This window comes from Papio anubis, chromosome 2 (assembly GCF_008728515.1).
Source record: "Papio anubis isolate 15944 chromosome 2, Panubis1.0, whole genome shotgun sequence".
Lineage (NCBI taxonomy): Eukaryota > Metazoa > Chordata > Mammalia > Primates > Cercopithecidae > Papio > Papio anubis.
The window spans coordinates 96,044,110-96,050,378 of NC_044977.1; positions in this window are offsets into that span (position 1 = coordinate 96,044,110).

Genomic DNA, 6,269 nt, shown 5'->3' on the forward strand with positions numbered 1-6,269 from the left:
AAGCATATAATTGGATCGTGTTTTTTTATCCAGTCTGACAATATTTGCTTTTTGATTGGATCAATTAATCTACTCACATTTAATTTTATTATTGATATAGGGTTTTCTTTTTAGCCCACATTTCATCTGGAAGAAGATATAGTTGGATTTATGTCTACCATTTTACTTTTTTTGTTCTCTTTATCTTATTATTATGAACCCATTCCTTTTATTTTTTTTTATTTATTTATTTTTTAGACAGGGCCTCACTCTGCCCCAGCCTGGAGTGCAGGGACATGATCACGGCTTACTGAAGCCTTGAATTCCTGGGCTCAAGTGATCCTGCTGCCTCAGCCTCTCAAGTAGCTGGGACTATAGGCACGCACCACTATGCCCAGCTAACTTAAAGAAATTAAAAAAAAATTTTTTTTTTGAGACAGAGTCTCGTTCTGTCGCCCAGGCTGGAGTGCAGTGGTGCAATCTTGGCTCACTGCAAGCTCCGCCTCCCAGGTTCATGCCATTCTCCTTCCTCAGCCTCCTGAGTAGCTGGGACTACAGGCGCCCGCCATCATGCCTGGCTAATTTCTTGTATTTTTATAGAGACAGGTTTCACCATGTTAGCCAGGATGCTTTCGATCTCCTGACCTCGTGATCTGCCCGCCTTGGCTTCCCAAAGTGCTGGGATTACAGGCGTGAGCCACGGTGCCCGGTCTAAAATTTTTAGTAGAGATGAGGTCTCACTATGTTGCCCATGCTGGTCTCAAACTCTTGAGCTCAAGTGATCCTCACACCTTGGCCTCCCAAAATGCTGGGATTGTGCATTTTCTGCCCCAATCATAGAATCAACCACTTTTTCAAAGGGCCCTAGTTCCCTTTAACGGGAAATGGTGTTTCAGGACTGCAATCTTGGTGTAAAGGGTGCTCACTGCTCCTGGTAGATTTTGTTTCTAGGTATTTTCAGTGGAAAGGGCGAGAACAAATTTTTTCATTTTTAGTTGGCACATAATAATTGTACATATTTATAGGACACAGGGTGGTATTTTTATATGTATATACAATGTGTAATGACCAAATCAGGGTAATTAGCATATCCATTACCTGAAACATTTATCATTTCTTTGTGTTGTGAACATGCAAAATCCTCTCTTCTATCTTTTTAAAAATATACAATAATTTCTAGTTAACTATGTTCACCCTACGGTGCTGCAGAACACCAGAACTCCTTCCTCCTATCTAACAATAATGTTGTGTCTATTAACCAATGTTTCCCCATCCCTCCCCTCCATTACCTTCCATAGGCTCCAATATCCACAATTCTGTTTTCTACTTGCATGAGCTCTGAATTATTTTTACCTCCCACATGTAAGAGAGAACATGTAGTATTTATCTTTCTGTGCTTATTTTGCTCAACATAATGTCCTTCAGGCTCATCCATGTTGCCACAAATCATAGGATTTTATTCTTTTTATGACTGCATAGTATTTCATTGTGCATGTATGCCACATTTTCTTTATCCATTTGTCCATTGATGGACACTGGGTTGATTTTATCTCTTAGCAATTGTGAATATTATAGTTCTATAATAAGCATAGGGGAAAAAGTATTCCTTTGATATTTAGATTTCCTTCCTTTGGCTAAATATTCAGTAAAGGGATTACTGTATCATATAGTAACCCTATTTTTAATTTTTTTGAGAAACCTTCACACTGTTTTCCATAATGGCTGTACTAATTTACATTTCCACCAAAAGCATATAAAAATTCCTTTCGAGCTGGGTGCAGTGGTTCACGCCTGTAAGGCCAGCACTTTGGGAGACCAAGGTGGGTGGATCACCTGAGGTCAGGAGTTTGAACCAGCCACAGCCAACATGGTGAAACCCTGTCTCTACGGAAAATACAAAAAAAGCTGGGCCTGTTGGCAGGCGCCTGTAATCCCAGCTACTCAGGAGGCTGAGGCAGGAGAATCACTTGAACCCAGGAGGCGAAGGTTGCAGTGAGCCGAGATTGTGCCATTGTGCTCCAGCCTAGGCGACAAGAAACAAAACCATCTCAAAAAAAAGGCCGGGCACAGTGGCTCCTTCTCAATCCCAGCACTGGGGAGGCCGAGGTGGGCAGATCACGAGGTCAGAGATCAAGGAACCTTCCACCAACATGGTGAAACCCAAATCTCTACTAAAATACAAAGTAAGCAGATTGTGGTGGCCAGCGCCACTGTATAGTCTAACTACTTGGGAGACAAAGAGGCAGGAGAATATAGCATGGTTTCCCTAGGAGGGTGGAGCTTGCAGTGAGCTGAGATCTCACCACTGCACTCCAGCCTGGGTGACAGAGTGAGACTCTGTCTCAAAAACAAACAAACAAACAAACAAAAATTACCTTCAAATGCTCTCCAGCATTTCTTATTTTTTGTCTTTTTGATAATAGCCATTCTAACTGGGGTGAGATCATATCTCATTGTGGTATTGATTTGCATTTCCCTGATGGTTAGTGATGTTGACCATTTTTTCATGTATTTATTGGCCATTTGCAGGTCTTCTTTTAAGAAATATCTATTTAGATCCTTTGCCCACTTTTATTTGGATTTGGGTTTTTGTTGTTGAGTTGTTTGAGCTCCTGGTATATTCTGGATATTAGTCCCTTGTCAGATTAGGAATTTGCAAATATTTTCTCCCACTCTATAGATTGTCTGTCCACTCCATTGACTATTTATTTTGCTATGTAGTTTTTTTTTAGTTTAATACTGTCCAATTTGTATTTCTTTTTATTTTGTTGCCTGTGCTTTTGAAATCTTATCCATAAAATCTTTGCCTAGACCAATGTCCTAAAGCATTTCTCCTATGTTTTCTTCTAGTAGTTTTATAGTTTCAGGTCTTACATTTAAGGCTTTAATCGATGTTGAGTATATTTTTGTATATGGGGATAGATAGGGATCTAGTTTCATTTTTCTACATATGTATATCCAGTTTTTCCAGCACCATTTATTGAAGAGGGCATCATTTCTCCAATGTATGTTCCTGGTTCCTTTGTTGAAAATCAGTTGACTGTAAATACATAGATATATTTCTGGGTCCTTTATTCTGTTCCATTTGTCTATATATCATACTGTTTTGGTTACTATAGCTTTGTAGTATATTTTCAATTCAGGTACTGTAACACCTCCAACTCTGTTTTTGTTTGCTAAGTACTGGTTTGGCTATTTGGTGTCTTCTGTAGTGCCATACAAATTTTAGGATTGTTTTCTTTTTCTGTGAAGAATGTCACCAATATTTTTACAGGGTCTGCATTTAACCTGTAAGTTGCTTTGGGTAGTATGGGCATATTCTTCTGATCATGAGCATGGGATGTCTTTTTATTTGTTTGTGTCCTCTTTAATTTATTTCATCAATGTTTGATAGTTTTCATTGTACAGGTATTTCACTTCCTTCATTTCTAGTTTTTTTGTTTTTGTTTTTGTTTTTGTTTGCAGGGGGAGGGCTATTGTAAATAGGATTGCTTTCTTGATTTCTTTGTCATCCAGTTCATTATTGGTGTATGGAAATGCTACAGTTTTTTCTGTGTTGATTTTGTACCCTGCACCATTACTAAATTTGTTTATCAGTTCAAAGAATATTTTACTGGAATCTTTAGAATTTTGAATACACGTTTTCTGAAAGGACAATTTGACTTCCTCTTTTCCAATCTGAATGCCCTTTATTTCTTTCTCTTGCCCAATTACTCTGGCTAGGACTTCCAGTACTACGTTGAATAAGAAAGGTGAATGTGAACATCCTTGTTTTGTTCCAATTCTTAAGAGCTCTCAGCTTTTCACTATTCAGTTTGATGTTAGCTATGAGTTTGTCTGTTATATTTGGCCTTTATTGCGCTGAAGTATGTTCCTTCTATGCCTAGTTTGTTTAGGGTTTTTATCATAAGGGGATATAGAATTTCATCAAATGCTTTTTCTGCATCTGTTGAGATGATCATATGTTTTTGTTCTTCATTCTGTTTATGTGATGTATCACATTTATTGATTTGCATATGTTGAAACATCCTTGCATCCCTGGGTTAAATCCCACTTGATCATGGTATATTATCTTTTTGATCATGGTCTATTATCTTTTGGTAAGATTTTATTTGCTAGTATTTTGTTGAAGACTATTGCCCCTATGTTCATCAGGGATACTGGCCTGTAGTATTCTTTTTTTGTTTTGTCCTTTCCCAATTTTACCCTGGTATCTGGGTAATGCTGGCCTTGTAGAAAGAATTAGAAAAATTCTCTCATCTTCAGTGTTTTGGAATAGTTTGAAAACAGTTGCCGTTAGTTTTTTTAAAGTTTGGAGGTCAGACATGGTGGCTCATGCCTGTAATCCCAGCACTTTGGGAGGCTGAGGTGGGAGGATTGTCTGAGGGCAGGAGTTTGAGACCAGCCAGTATAATATAGAGACCATGTCCCTACAACAATTAAAAAAAAAAAAAATTAGCCATGCATGGTGGTGCATGCCTGTAATCCTGACTGCTTGGGATCTTCCTTGGCAGGAGGATCACTTTAGCCCCGGAGTTTGAGATTATAGTGATCACACCATGGCACTCCAACCTGTGCAACAGAGCACGATCCTTTCTCTAAAAAAATTTTTTTAAAGTTTGGTATTCTAGGTCCAAAGACACATGTCTGTAGCCCCAGCTACCCAGGAGGCTGAGGCAGGAGGATGGCTTGTGTCCAGGAGTTTGAATCTAGCGTGGGGAACATAACAGGACCGACTCTAAAAAAAACACAAAATTTGGTAGAATGCAGCAATAAAGTTATCCAGTCCTGGGCTTTTTGTTGTTGTTGTTGTTGATATTTTTTTATTATTGATTCACTCTAATTACTCATGATTGGTCTGTTCATATTTTCTATTTCTTCCTAGTTCAATCTTGGTAGGTTGTATGTATCTGGAAATTTATCCATTTCCTCAAGGGTTTCTAATTTGTTGGCATATAGTTGTTTATAATAGTCTCCATTGATCCTTTGTGCTTCTGTGGTAACAGCTGTAAAACTGTAATGGCTCCTTTTTCATTTTTTATTTTAGTCTTCTCCTATTTCTTTGTTTACTCTAGCTAACGATACCCCAGGTCACCTTTAGGTTCAATGATTCACAAGATTCAGCATAGATTCATACACATACCCATGATTTACTACATCAAAAGAATTCAAAGTAAAATCAGCACAGAGAAAGGCTCATAGGGTGAATTCTAGAGGGTACCAGGAGTAAGTTCGAAGATTCCTTTCCCAGTGGAATTACGAAGGACATGCTTAATTCCTCCAGCAAAAAATTGCTACAAGTATAAAATGTTGTGTACTAGGAAATGGACTAGAGATTCAATTTGAGAATTTTTAGTGTGGGCTGGTCACATATGCACACTCTGCCTGGCATGTACTAAAATTCTAAACTCCCAGAAAAAAGTAGGCATTCAGCATAAACCATATTGTTTGCACAAACAATTTAGGTATAGTGATCCATTCTTATCAGGGAATGGTGCAAAATCTCTCAACATCCAGGCTCCCAGATGCTAACCAGCCTTGAGAGTAGACCTTTCTAAGGGTAACAGTCACAGGCATACTAACTTCACTACTTTAACTGCACAGGATCCGACTTTCCTGTGTCTTTGCATGTCTCATCATTTTTTATTGGAAATAGAATATTTTAGATAACATATTATGGCAACTCTAGGTACTGCTCCCCTCTTTTCTGGGCTTTGTATTTTCATTTGCTTGTTTATTTCTTTAGTGACTGGCTAGATTAATTTAGTGAAGTCTATCACCAACACTACCAAATGTGAAGCCTCTAACATTGCTCCATAGAGGGCTCAGCCTTGGGCATACACATTGTCACCCAACAAAGAGAGTGGATTTGTCAAGATTCACATTGTCTCTTTCTCTTATCAAACCCAGCTATTAAGCACCACCAATTGCCAGATGATTGTTCTGTTGTTTTCTACAATATCCTGAGGCTAAAATTGCTCTACAGACTGATCTAATTAATTTGGGGTTCCTTTTCAAGAATAGTTTTTTTTTTTTTTTTTAAGAAGACTTTAAATTTTAATTGTGGTAAAAAATGCAAAACATAAAATTTACCATGTTAATTATTTTTAAGTCTACAGTTAAGTGGTATTAAGTATATTTACAGTGCTATGCAACCTCCAGAACTTTTTCATCTTGCAAAACTGAATCTCTATACCCATTAAACAACTCACTGTTTCCCCATTCCCCAAGCCCCTGGCAATCAACATTCTACTTTCTGTTTCTATGAGTTTCACTACTTTAGATACGTC